We start from the raw sequence: 14,862 nt of genomic DNA, 5'->3' as shown, positions 1-14,862 counted from the left end.
GCTTTTGAGAAATTGCCTTTCTCCTTTATGTCCTCAGCCCCGGTCTATAAACTGGCCATATTTATGATGGTTTCCTGCCCACTCCCCTCAGGCTCCCTGATCCCCTTTGTCTTGGTAACTGATGAATTTGGGGACACAACTTAACCTTTCTAAGGGAGCTACGCGCTTGCCGGTTTCCCTCGTTCAAGAAACGCTGGGTGGGAGGCGTGCATTCTCTGCGCTGACACGTACTCTCAGACCTCGGGACGCTCTGGTCAGTTTGTCTCGGGGAGCTCCCTTAGCAGCACCAGATTGAGCCACAACGTTCTACGGTTCAGCCAGAAGCCATTCCAGGGAGAGGGGCAACATTCCCTCCTTGCCAGCAACCCTGATCTCTACGACAAGGTATTTTAGAGCTCTTATTTCATTTGGCTTTGAGTGAAGATATATTCTTTCTGCCCACATAGGGAGGCGAGAAATAAACCCCTTAGCATTTACAGATGCTCCCCATAAAGCAGTAACTCGGGACTGGAGTCTCTCCTTTCTCTTCCCTCCCCAGGCCTCTATCTTACCAGTGCAGAGGTGTGGGGTGGGGGTGCTGCCTCTTGGTAGGTTGCGATGGACTAACTGGCCCTCCTGACAGCTGTGGCTACCTTGGGAGGGAGAGGTACTTAGCTCCCCTTTATCCTCAGGTTGGGACCTTGGTTGCCCATTTGGCGGCAGCAGGAGTGTTACCTGTCAAGTGCCCCTTAACACTGTTAGACTAGCTCATTGTGTGTCTGCCTCACTCGTGTGTAAGCTCCGTGGGGATTGGGCCCTATCTGACCTGTTCACTGTTGGAGTCCGAATGCCTCTCACAAGAGAGAGAGATTTAATAAACACTTATTGAAAGGATGAGTGGCTGGTCAGAAAATGCCTATTCTGTTTGGCAGCATTGAATTTGCTGGTCATTGGTAGTCTTGGTGAGAGCAGCGTCAGTGCACCCGTGGGAGCGGAAGCTAGATCTAGTTCCCCATGCCCAGTTGAGGCTCATGGGAAATGAGCATGAGAGACAAGTCTAGAAGCAACACTTTTGTGTTCCAAAAAGTAGAAACTCTTGAGGTGTAGTAAGGCCAACAGATAAGCAGACAATTGTCATTGAAAACATGGTTTGTTATGGTTGCCAAGGGGAGGGGGCCACACAGGGCCACACCAGAGCTGTCCAGGAGGCAGAAACAGAGGGGGAACTCGGGGCAAGAGTATTGTAGTTTCTTTTTTTTTTTAATTTTTATTTTTTTATGATAGTCACAGATTGAGAGAGAGAGGCAGAGACACAGGCAGAGGGAGAAGCAGGCTCCATGCACCGGGAGCCCGACGTGGGATTCGATCCCGGGTCTCCAGGATCGCGCCCTGGGCCAAAGGCAGGCGCTAAACCGCTGCGCCACCCAGGGATCCCAGTATTGTAGTTTCCACAAGAAAGAAGGAGCAGGGCAGGGAAAACCGTTTTTGGATTGGCTAGTTTGGATAATTTCAGCAGGCCCCATGGCACAGAGGCTGTTTCTAGTTGTCCAGTCCCTGGCCCTGGGGTGATTAGGGCAGGGAGATAATAGCCTGGAGTGTGAAAGCGCGATAAAGAGGTGGGATGGGGTACAGACACTGGGTAGGTTGGTTTGTATTTGAAAAATGCACTTGTGGGCAGATTATCTACTATCTGTAGGTATTGGCCCCCCTGGGAGGGGCGGGCCTCCAGGGTAACTCAGGCCCCAGATGTCAATGCATCACAATACAGTAAACAAAAGGCAGAGTTAAGACAGTTTGTAGCAAAGGGGAACAGCAAAACGGGGTGGTAGTGAGGGAATAATGTCCCAAGGATAAGCTTTGTTTGTTTTTAAGTCAGGAGATGTTAAAGTATGTTTTGTGCCGCTGGAATGAGCCAACGGAGGAAGAGACTCACGATACCAGAGAGAATGGTGGTAACCAGAGTAGTACAGTTCTTGTTAAATAACAGTAGAAAGGATCCAGACCACATGCAAAAGAACTGCAGAAGGCCTTTTGAGAAAGAGTAGGCGATGCTATTCTTTGGGATGGGAAGGGAGATGATGCCAGGAGTAGTAGTAGTAGTACTCCAAAGGAGTAGTAGAGTTCTCATTTGATGACTTGTGTTTTCTTATGAAGTGACAGACAAGGTTATCAGATAGACAGAAGGTCAGAGGGGTTGTGCTGCTGGTGGAAAAAAATATGAAGAATAAATGAGCTTCCAGCCAGAAAAGAACATCCTCAGTAGAGGGTGCAGTTAGTGCAAAGGCCCTAAGGCAGGAATGAGTTTGAGATGTCTGAGGAACACAGAGCATGGAGGTGTGCGTGTGCAGGAAAGGGTGATAGAGGTGAGGCTGGAGAGATAGGCCGGAGTTCTGCAAACTTGAATAAGGAATTTGATTTGGTTTTAGGGTGATGGAAACTCGTTGGAGAGTTTTAGGCGGGGAAAAGACGTGGTCTGACTTACACTTTAAAAAGATTCCCTCCACTTCTGGTGGATAGTAGGCTGGAGGAGGGGAGGGCAGAAGCAGGGAGACCAGTGAGAAGACCAAGCCTGGAGTCCAGAGTTGAGAACGTGCTGTAACAGATTAGGGCAGTCAGTGCAGATGGGGAGAAGGAAGGCCGATTTGGTACGCGTTTGCAGGGGTTTGGGAGGCTTGCTGAAAGATCTAATGTGGGAGGTGAGGGAAGTAGAAGAGTTAAGAATGACTCCTAGATGTTTTACCTAAGTGAGAATGAGAAGATGGAAGGAGGAGGAGGAGATATTAAAGGAGGGGGGGATCAAGAGTTTGTCTCATGATCATTAAACATCCAATTGGCTACTTAGCCAACTGGACATACGAGTCTGGAATTCCAGAGGGAGACTAGGGCCAGAGATATGGATCGGGGGATGATCCTCAGAGAGATGGTGTTTAAATCCTAGGAAGTGGGGTCCCAGCGGTTGAGCGTCTGCCTTCTTGCCCAGGGCGTGATCCTGGGTTCCGGGATCGAGTCACACATCGGGCTCCCTGCATGGAGCCTGCTTCTCCCTCTGCCTGTGTCTCTGCCTCTCTGTCTCTCATGAATCAGTCAATCAACCAATCAATCTTTAAAAAAAAATAAAACCTAGGAGGTGGGTAGATAGGAGTATGTAAGAGATGTACTAGAAGCCACTGAGTGAAGAAAAAGTCAGGTCAATTCAGAGGAATGACTACAGATTTGGGCAGCTTAGAGACTTGTAGCTAGTGGTGTTGACAGAGGCAGCCTCAGTGGAATGGTGGGGACAGCAGTCTAGCTGAAGTGGGCTAAGAAAGTCCGGACAGTGGCTATTGACAAAACGAGGGCTAGGAGACAGAGGGAAGTGCTGATAACATCGGGGAATTTGCTGACCACTGAGTGGAAGTTTTCCAAGACATTGTTTAAAGGGTCAGAAGCACCGTAGGTGCTATCACTTCCTAATTTGATCCCCTATACTGGACAGGTGCTTCCATTCTCCAGCTTCCCTGGTGGGGGTAACTGATGGCTCAAGTTCCCCGTTGCTGAAGAAGTGCCCTTGACGGACACAAGCCTCTTTGCAAGAGATTATATGTCCCTTCGCCTGGGTCAGTGACTGACGCAGGGACCAAGGACCACACCCTTTCCTTAAGAGGGGGTGTCTCCATGGTGAGCTCCATGGATTAGGGCAAGGCTAGAATCCAGCTGGGTCTATATCTTTCTTTTTGTATTTTTTTTAAGCTTTTATTTATTTTTGAGAGAGAGAGAGAGAGAGAGAGAGAGAGCGTGAGCAAGGGGAGGGGCAGAGGGAAGGGAGAGAGAGAATCTCAAGCAGATCCCGCGCTGAGCAGGGAGCTGCGGGGCTCAATCTCACCACTCTGAGATCATGACCTGAGCCAAAACCAAAGGTGGGACTTGACCAATTGGGCTGCCCAGGTGCCCTGACCACGTCCTTCTTTCCCCAATTCTGGGAGCTTTTCTTCGCCTTTTTCCTGAGCAGCATTTCTCCCACGTACCGCATGCACCCAGTTGCTAGCCGTAGGCTCTGCCTGTAGGGAACCCATTCCAAGGGCCGCTGCTAGGAGACCGTAAGGATGACGTTCTGGTGTCGGGTCACTTGCCGCCTCGCTGCCTCAGGACTCCATCGTGGTGGCTACAGTGTCAGGAGCCACCCACCCCCGGCACGTGCTAACCGTGTAACTGCTAAGACATCACCCGTGCTGAACTGAGGCAGGGTTCGGGTGAGGGGATAAGCTGATTCATAGAGTATCTCCTATTGGAGAGATACTGGGAAAGGCAGACTTGTAGGAACGTGGAATCACTGAGTGGCTATTGCAGAATATCATTGGTGCTGTGAAGAGAGAAAATACAGGGTCAGGGCGATCCATCACCAATTTAAAGCAAAGTGTGAGTTAAAATGCTTCCTTTGGAGCTAGAAGGAGACTTCATCTCCTGCAACAGAAGGGCAGACGACGCTGAAGACCAAACCCAGGACTTAACTGTGAGACTGGAAGGATTCTGGAGAAGGCTCAACTTCAGCCTCATGAGTCTCCCATGCCAAAGTCACAGCTTTGATAGGGAAGGAGTGAGACCCTATAATCCAGAATGGGAATATCGAGATGAATGCATTAGAAAATCCTACCCCTCCAGGTTCCTCTCAAACCTCTGACCTCTTGCTGGAAGATAGAAGACCCCCTTGCTTGAAGAACATGCAGATGCCTCAGATGAGGCAAATGTCTTACAAGAAATTCTTTTTTTTCCCCTGATTATATTTCCAGGTTTATATAAGGAAAGTGTGGGAAAACAGGCCAGTGGGTATGTGCAGGTGGGCAGGAAAGGGCAGGCGATCACGTCTCGGAGTCAGTCCCACGGGCTTCGCTGGCTCAGGGCTGTCCTTATTGCTTGGCAGGGTAGTTTCCATCCCCCTCACGGGTTGCTTTGCCTGCAGGGTCTTTTGCCCGAGTTAAGAGATAAGCTGAGTGTTGTCTCTTTGTTTTTTCATTTAGTGGGACACTGTACAAGTAAGGCAACATGCCCTTCATTTTGGAGGGGACACACAAAGAGTCTGAATGTGATATGCTTAAACACTGGATTACTACTCAGCCACAAAAAGGAATGAGCCACTGACACACGTAAGAGTGTGGATGGATCTCCAGAACATTGTGCTGACTGGAAGAAGTCGGGCCCAAGAGTCCTTTCCACTTGATTCCATCTATAGGAAGTCCTTTGCCCTACTTTTTCCTTAACCTCTTCTTTCCAGCTTATCTCTTAACTCAGGCAAATGAAAGGCAAGAAACTCTTGACTTCCTTAGCAGCTACCCCATTCTTCCCTTCTTATCACCAGACCAATAATGAGGGCCAAACCTCAGTGTGACCCCACTGGGCAACTGTTGAGTCTGCTGAGAAGACAGGGGTTTCCCTGGGGCCTGGCTAACATGCCCTGGGCAGGGACTGGAGAGTGTGCCTGCTGGGAGATCCTGTGGGCACTGGATCAAAACATAAAACTCTCTGTGAGAGAATTTGTTAACATGGGAGTACCGTCCCATGACACAGAACTTTACAATCTTGCAAGAGCCCTGGATGGTGATTCTAGTAGCTACTGGAATGATTTTTTTTTTTTTTTAATGATCTTGAAAGCTAGATGAATGTGATGACCCACATGGAGTGGAATAGATATGTCAGGACTCCACTGCAGACTGGATGGAGGGATCAAAAGGCATGGAGAAGTGGGCACGCTAGAATGGACCACTATTTAGAACCAAGAAATCCACTGGCCGACTGGGTTTTCCAGTTGGGTAGGAGGACTCCCTATTCTCTCCTCATGGAGAAGAATGTGTTGGTAAGAAGGGCGCCAGCATGGATGGGAGGCTCAGCAGTGGCTGTCCTCTGCAGGCTGGGGCTGGTGACTGATCTTGGACTTTCAGAACAGACTGTTACCAAAAACCTGTAGAAGGTATTATTATTATTAATGGTGAAATATTAGAGGAATCCTTTTAAAGCCTAGAATAAGAAAAGAAATAAGACATCAATTCTATCATAACATATTGTACTGGAAATCCAACCACTGTGGTTGAAAAAAGTAAAAATATGAGAGGTTTAAAAATTAGAAACTAAAACAATACTTTCATTATTTTCAAATAATATGAATAGCTACAAAAAAAATCTGCATGCATCTGTGGACACACTATTAGAAATAGTAAGAACCAAGCGGCGTTGCTGGATTTAAGACGAGTGTTATTTCTTTATACTAGCAACAGACAACATAAATTAGAAGGTACCTTTATAATAGTGATGACAACAACAAAATAACATACACAGGAATAACCAAACACGGGCAAGACCTTGACAGATCAAATTGTAAAACTTAATCAAAAGACATAAGAAAAAGCCTAAATAAGGTGAGCCACAGATTGAGGCAGACCAGTATCTCTGTCTCCCTGTTTGGTAGCTGGATTTTCCGATTTTTCTTCTCACTGAGGATGTGGTTCTGCAGAGGTGCAGGCTTTATGTGGCATGTGAGGACCAACACTGCCTTTCATGGGACTATGCCTGGGATCTTGTCCCCAGATGTTAAAACTCCAGCTCTTTACCCACAGGATTGAACCCTTCCACTCCTCCCACCACCCCCATCCCTGCCCCTGCTCCTACTCAGGTCAACCATAGCTGCAGCTTAGCCTTAGGATTCTAGTTTCCAACTCCCTTTTAATTTTTGGCTACTGGCAATTACTAATACTTTCTTATGAACTCAGCTCTGTATTCAGAAGTATGTATGCTTTATTTCAGCCAACATTCTATATTTTTGAGGCAGGAAGCTTTCTAGGTCATCTAGTCAGACTTTATATCAACCCTGAGAGTCTCCAATTTTTCTATGTCTCTGTTTAAAGTATGCTGTTTCTTCTAAATAGCATATTTATAAATATGTTTCTTAACTCAATCTAATGGTGTCTGTTTTTCCAAGGAACATTCAATTCTTTCAGTCATTACTGTTACATTTTATATAGCATTCTTTTATTTTATTTAAATTCAATTAGCCAACATATAGTATAAATATAGCATCCTACCTTATTTTATATTTTTTATTCATTTTATTTTGTGGTCTCCTGGTTTTCCTTTTCTGTATTTTTGTTTGCTACTTATTTTTTGGTTGCTAGTTATTGGTGTTTTGACCTTTTATTAAATTTGGGAGCTTAAATATTATTTCCCATTCCAATAGTGATAATGTTTCTTTCCCTAGTACTCAGTTGGGTCTATCTTTCCTTCATCACTATTAAATGGTGACAAATGCCAACTCCCCTCCCCCCCACTTAGATCCTCTATTATCTGGCTGCTTCCTACACCCAGTGTAAGATGAGGCCTTGGAACATTTTCACTTCCCCCTTTCCCTAATCTGAAATGATAGCTTTGAATATTTTTACTTCTACCTCCCCATCCTAATACCTATATTTTGCTGAGACTTTAATACATTTATTCTAAGTTATTTTTAGGATTTATCTCACAATAGATCTCTTCTGTTTTAAGAATCCTTATTTCTTAGATTTTATATTCTCAGATGCTCATTTTCAATACATTTAGCTACATGTACATATACAGTCAAAGTGACATCTAGGAATGCATATACATACATATGTAAGAGTTAGTGCGTATTTATTACTTACCACTGTCTTATCTTCATTGCTTTCCATCTTGAACTCCTTGGCTTAAAAAAAATTGAGAGTAAGGACTTTCCTCACTTTTTTTTTTCTTATATAGGTTCATAGGTGATATAGTGCCTGGACCCTGCCTATCTGCAAGTAAAATTTTTGATTCCTTGTGATAGCATCAGCAGCAGGGGGTTTTCAGCCCTCTTTCAAGGCACTAAAGTGAAGCCTCTCAGCTCCCTGATCATCTCTCACTCTTCTGGGCTTGGGGAGACAGAAGACTCACCTCATTTGTTCAGCCCTTCCTTTGCTCCTTGAAGGACTGAGAGAATCGGCACCATCTCATGAGCTATTATCATTTCCCACTTGGGATTCAGGTATCTCTGCACACCAAGTTCCTCTGCTGACCTTGGGATTTTCCCAACACTTTTTCCTAATTTGTTGCAAAGGAAGAACAAATGAAGCCTCATGTTAAATAATGAAAGTGGTGAAGATTGCTTGTGAGAACATGGCAAGAGGGGTGATCAGGGGGCCAAAACAGAATCTCCGGCAACACCAACATTTAAGGAGAAGGCAGAAAAAAGGGAGCCTAAGAAGCAGACCTAAAAGGACAAATCAGGAAGGAGAGGAGAACCAGGGAATAGAGAGTCTCAAGGAGGAAGTGGTCAGTAGAATCAAAATACAATAGAAAGGTCATGTAAATATCTGTATGTCTTCACAAGCTGGGGTGAAATCACATTAGTTTTACATTGAAACCATACATTTCGATGACTCTATGTCTCATTTGCCAAATGAGCAGGAAGGATGCAAATATGAATGCTGTGCTCTATAGTCTAGAGAGGGCCAAATATTGCATACATGAAGTGCCAATTCCTTCTGTTTTAGGTGTTTGTTTTTGTTTCCTGTGAGGACATCTCAATTCCTAAAATTTCAAAGGGTAGGAATTAGGGACTCCCCATTTTCTCCCTCTTTTCCTCAATAAAAATTATTGGATGTGATTAGATGGATAGAAGGAGCAACATCTGAGTCCTAAATGTAAATGGATATGCTGAGATAGAGAGGGGAGCAACGAACAATGCTACACTGTAGCAACTAGAGTTCTAACAAGAAACAGATAATTACTTATAAAGGGGTTGTTTTTATAGGTGTGGGAGGGATGTAGGAAGACCACAGTGAGGTAACACAGGGACAGGGGGCAATGAGTGGCTGATTGACACCATCGTATGCCTAAAGGCAAGAAGGGAGAAGAGGTCATCATTATTGGCAGAAGGTGTCATATAGTGCAGGCCACCTTGAGAAGAGCAGTGACAAGAGAGACAGCTCCAGATGACCTCACAGGTATAGAACCAAGAGAATAAATGCTATGCTCTCCTGCTTTCTCCCTTCAATCTCCTGACAAGGATTCCCACAAGTTGGAGCCAATTAGAGACCAAAGGGTATAGGAGTCCATGGATGTCACCCATATAGTAGAAGAGAGAAGGAAGGAGAGGGGTGGAGAATGGATCTGGAGGGGCAATTGGAAGGTATCTGGCACAAACATGATCTGTCTACAGAATGTAGGACTTAAATTTATGTTCAACGAACAGGCTCTGTCACATAAGGATCAAAAAATACATATTGGATTTGGCAATTTAGAGTCCACTGGCAAACTTGTAAACAGGTCTAGTGGAAAGATCAGAAGAGGAAGCCAAATTGCAGTGGACTGGATTGAAGAGGAGATGAGGATGTGGAGAGAGTGATAAAGACTTTCAAGTAGCCCAAGATGATAGGAGGAGATCTGGAATGAACTGGATCTAGGAGACTGCAGGATATAGTAGATGTCCTCCATTCTTTATCTCTTCTCATATTCAAACCTTTGCCATGTAGTTTTCTAGGGCCTTCCTTCTTGAACTCTGGAACTGATCAGGTGTCTTGCTTCAGCCAATGGGATATCAGCAAATATTGCATAAGCAAAAGATTGAATAAGTCTGTGCTTTACGTCTTGTTCTATCATGTTTCTGCCATTGCCATGAAAACACAACGGGTAGCCTATTGGAAGATTACTGAGTCATGGAGCAGAGCCACAGTGCTCTAATTGTTCCGGTTGAAGCCAGCCTATATTAGAAGCCAGGGCACATCAACTGATCCCCAGAAATTAAGGTGACTCAGAGAGAGCACCTAACCAGTTTCAGATAGATAAGAAACAAACATTTATTGTTATATGCCACTGACATTTTATGGTTTATTTAAAATATGTGTGTGTGCGTGTGTGTATGTGCATGTGTATATACCTTTTAAGTAAGAAAGAAGGAGAAATAAGAATAGATTTTAGAGGTTCTACTTTTAGATCGGATGACAGCAGCCCAGCTTAAAAAACCCAGACATTATACAGGTGTATTTTAAAATACTTAGGGGATCAGGGAAGCAATAAGGAAGAAAAGAACTAGGATTCCAGAGAGAATGGAGCCTTTCTGAGGAAAGCTGGTTGCTGCTAGTGATTTTTTCCTCTGGAGTCATTTATTGATTCTAGGGCCCATCCTATGTTTAGTTTAGGACCCCCTGAGAGGGACAATACTGGGAGACAGACATCAGGAAGCTTTAGGGATCATACAGAGTCGTGTGACAGATTGGAAGTGCAAGAAGCCACAAATGTATGTTAAGTTCTTCCAATAGGATATATTTTTTTGAGATTGGGACTGTGCACAGGAGGCTGGGGAACTAGGCAAGGACTTGGAAAAGGCAGAGGGAAATATTCTGTAATCTTGAAGGAGACTAAGTCTGGAAAGAGAGAGGAAACTCCTCAAATATAATCTGCCTTTTCCTCAAGGCATTTGCCAGATTTTGAAACTAAATGGGGGAAGGAGCCTGAAGAAATAAACTTAGAATCTTCAAGGAGCAGAACTACATTTCCAGCAGAAAAATATATTGAAGAGTAGACTGGACATGGCAGGAGACAGGGCTAGGGAACCAGAAGCCAGGATAATAAGAAATAGCCAAGCTGAAGTGCTGAGACAAAAGGGAAAAGAGTAAGAAAGGAGTAGAGCAAAAGAGACATGTGGAACACAAACAAAAAGGTCTAATGGAACATATAATTGGAGCCCCAGACAGGAAGAGACAATGAATGGGTAGAAGCAATATTGGAAGAGATAATGTCAGAGAAATTTTCTAAACTGGTGGAAGATATCCCACAGATTCAAGATGCTCAATGAATCATAAGGAAGATAAATACAAAGGAAAACACACCAGCACATCACAGTCAATCTGCCGAAAACTGAAGATAAAAAGAAAAATCTTAAAAGGTTCAAGAAAAAAACCCAACACATTATCTTCAAAGAAGCAACAGCAAGATTAATGACAGCCTTTTCAGCATAAACAATGGAAGACAGAAGACAATGGAATATCTTTGAAGTGCTGAAATGAACAGCCAACCTATAACTCAGTAAACAATGGAGTAATTTAAAACATTTGATTTAAAATAAAATAAGGAAAGGATAAAAAACAGATTATACAAATATAAAGATATTAATTTTAAAACTATCTAAAATATATTGATAATTGTATTGATTTTAAATGGACTAAGAAATCCAGCTAGTAAAGTAAACATTGTCAAACTGGATTTGAAAACCACAACTAGATGCTGTTTATAGGAGCATATAGGAAGCAATAATATTTAAAAATATATACCACAGAAGTACTAACAAAAAGAAAGTTGCCAAAGCTTTATTAAATCAGACAAAGTCATTTTTTTTTCTAATAAGGAATGAGTTTATTGGCTTATTATCTCTTAATCTTTTGCTTTTTTTCCCTGAAATTTTTCATTGGCCTAAACCTAATGACTTTGAACATATGTGCTTTAGTATGGGGCCCATGGCTCCCTGTAGACCTCAGGAAAGTCTTAACATTTTTTATGAGGATTCTTAAAAATTGGGGGTTTTCCTTTTGATCAAATTATAAAAATTGAATTTTACCATTTTCTGCATCATTCTGACTCCAAATAGTCAAAACATGCCGTGGAATTCCACCTTGCTTGTTCAAGTGGCACATATGTAGACAGACAAAGTCAATTTTAGAGTCAGAAATATTTTTGGTCATTAAAGCTATTGTAAAGTGGGCAATTTGATAGGAAGATATATCCATGCTAAATTTGTGTGTACTTAATAGCAGCATACTTTCAAAGTGTATGAAGTAAAAATTGACAGAACTAAGAGAAAAAATAGACAAACACAATCATAGTGGGAGATTTTAATATATTTTTTTCTCAGTAATTTATAGAACAAGTAAGGAAAAATTAGTAAAGATTTAGAAGAATAGAACAAATGATCAACTAACTTGAACTAATTGACACGTGTAGATCTGCGCACTCAACAACTGCAGTGTACATCTTCTTTTTCAGCACTCTGGATCAGTTACCAATATAGACAATCTTCAGGATCAGAACACTTACCTTGTTAATTTCAGAAGATTGAAATCACAGTAGTTCTGTGACCAGAGTGGAATTCAATTATAAATTAATAATTACCATGTTTCCAAAAGTTTTTCAGTTAAGGAATTCTAAGTAATCCAAAAGTCAAAGAAAAAAATCACAATGTAAGAAAACATATTGTTTTTAAAGATTTTTTATTTATTTATTCATGGAGACACAGGCAGAGGGAGAAGCAGGCACCATGCAGGGAGCCTGATGTGGGACTTGATCCAGGGTCTCCAGGATCATGCCCTAGGCTGCAGGTGGCTCTAAACTGCTGTGCCACCGGGGCTGCCCCAGAAAACATTTTGATTAGGTAATAATAAAAATGCTTGTGAAATGCAACTAAAGCAATGTTCTGAGGGTAATTTTCAGTCCAAGTGCATATGTCGGAAAAGAAAAAAGTTGTAAATCAATGAGGTTAAAACAATAGCAATAAACTAAACCTAAAGAATACAGAACAAAGGAAGTAATAAAGTTGTGGTATTGAAATTTAACAGACACACACATGAAAATCAACAAAAGATAGTTATTTGAAAAGATTAACAAAACTGACAAACCTCTAGCAAGACTAGTGAGGATACAAAGACAAAAATCATAATGTAACATTACCAGGATTCACATCAAATTCTACAAAAAAGCAGAATTCATGTCAAATTCTATGAATATTAGATGTCAAAAGAATATTGTGAACACTTTATGCCAATAAATTTGACAACTTGGATAAAATGGATACATTCCTTGAAAAATACATTAAAACACAAGCAAAAAGCCCAAATCTGAATAATCCTATACATATTAAAGAAGTTAGTTCTGTAATTAAAAACTATCCAATAAAGAAAACTCCTGTCCAGATAGATAGATAGATTCACAGATGAGTTCCTCCAAACACATATGGAAGAAATAAATCTTACATGAATTCTTCTAGAGAATAGAAATAGGGAGTGCATCTAAATTCATTTTATGACTTCAGTGCAATGTTGATATCAATATCTGACAAAAAATACAAGAAAGAAAAATTATAGGCTAATATTTGTTATTATCATAGATGCAAATGTTCTAATAAGGCTACATATTTATGAATAATGTATATAACATATAACATATATAATATATATTATATGTATCCTGAACAAGTGGGGTTTGCATAAAATTTCAATGTTGCTTTACCATTTGAAAATCAGTCAGTAAAATGCACTATAATAATAAAAGAAAGCCCATGTGATCATCTCAACAGACACAAAATATTTGTTAAAATTAACACACTTTCATGACAAAAACTCTGCAAGCTAGGAATAGAAGGAACAAAATTTAATTGAGTGAGGGGAGTCTACCAAAGACCTAGCTCCAGAATTAATGATGAAAGTAAGCACTTTTCTTTTAAGATTAGAAACAAGGCACAGATTGTTTTTATCAATTCTATCAACATTTTACTGAAGATATTAGCTAGGACAAAAGAGTAAGCAACAAAACAAAACAAAACAAAACACACAAAAAAACACCCACATAAAAGCAAACACCCCAAAACAGAAAAACACAACATGATTTAATACTCAGAAAATCTTCAAAAATCTGTATGTAATCACTATTAGTAACTGAATTCCACAGATTTATTGGATATAGGGACAATATAAAAAATTTCTTTTTTTTTTTTTAAAGAATCTTTTTTTTTTTTTTTTTTAATTTATGATAGTCACAGAGAGAGAGAGAGAGAGGCACAGAGACATAGGCAGAGGGAGAAGCAGGCTCCATGCACCGGGAGCCTGATGTGGGATTCGATCCCGGGTCTCCAGGATCGCGCCCTGGGCCAAAGGCAGGCGCCAAACCGCTGCGCCACCCAGGGATCCCCAATATAAAAAATTTCTATTTACTACCAGAAACTAGTTGAAGTAGAACTGAAGCAGAAAAAGAAATAAAATATCAAATATTTAGAGATAAATCTAATGAGAGATATACAAATCCTCTACACTAAAAACTACAAAACATGTTGATAAAATTAAAAAACTTACATAAATGGAGGAATGTAGCATGTTTAAGGATGGAAATCTCACTTTAAATAAAATGCCATTTCTCTCCATTTGAGCTATAGATTTAATAAAATACCCAATCAAAATTCCAGAACTTTTTTTGTGGTAATTGACAATTTAATTTTAAATAAATATATGGAAATACAAAAAGAACTAGAAAAGCCAAGATAATAATTAAGACAAATGAAAAAGCAGGAGGACTCACACTGCCAGGTATCAAGACCAATGATAAGATTAAAATTAAGGAAGAGTGCTATTGATGGTAAATTAGAGGAAAAGGAGAAGAGAAGGCAGAGGGGAAGGGAAGAAGAAGGTAGATCAATAGGATAGAGAAGAGAACCCAGAAATAGCTCTACACATGCACTGCCATCTGTTTATGACAAAGGCACCACTCTCATTCAGTGGGCTATTAGTGGAATGGGAAGTATAAATGAACCTAGTTGTGTAACACATTACACAACACACAAAATTGATTTGACATAGATTATAGATCTAAATATAAAAGCTTCTAAAATGGTAACGTTTCCAGAAAAAAACCATAAGAGAATGTCTTCATGATGTTGGGGTAGAGATAGTTCCTTAAACATGAAACAAAAACATAAGGGAAAAAAATGATTGACAAAAGGATCTGGGACACTAGTAATCTTGCCTGAATTGGGTTGTTTTAGTTTTCCACTGTTAACCACAGGCCATGTAATAGGACACATCCTGGTGGATCTCCTATATTCCAGACACACTCTTCCTTACTTCGTAACAGTCCACTTTCCTCATGGTACTAGGATCAGTTACC

Source organism: Canis lupus, chromosome 3 (assembly GCF_048164855.1).
Source record: "Canis lupus baileyi chromosome 3, mCanLup2.hap1, whole genome shotgun sequence".
NCBI lineage: Eukaryota > Metazoa > Chordata > Mammalia > Carnivora > Canidae > Canis > Canis lupus.
This window is presented reverse-complemented; position numbering follows the sequence as displayed.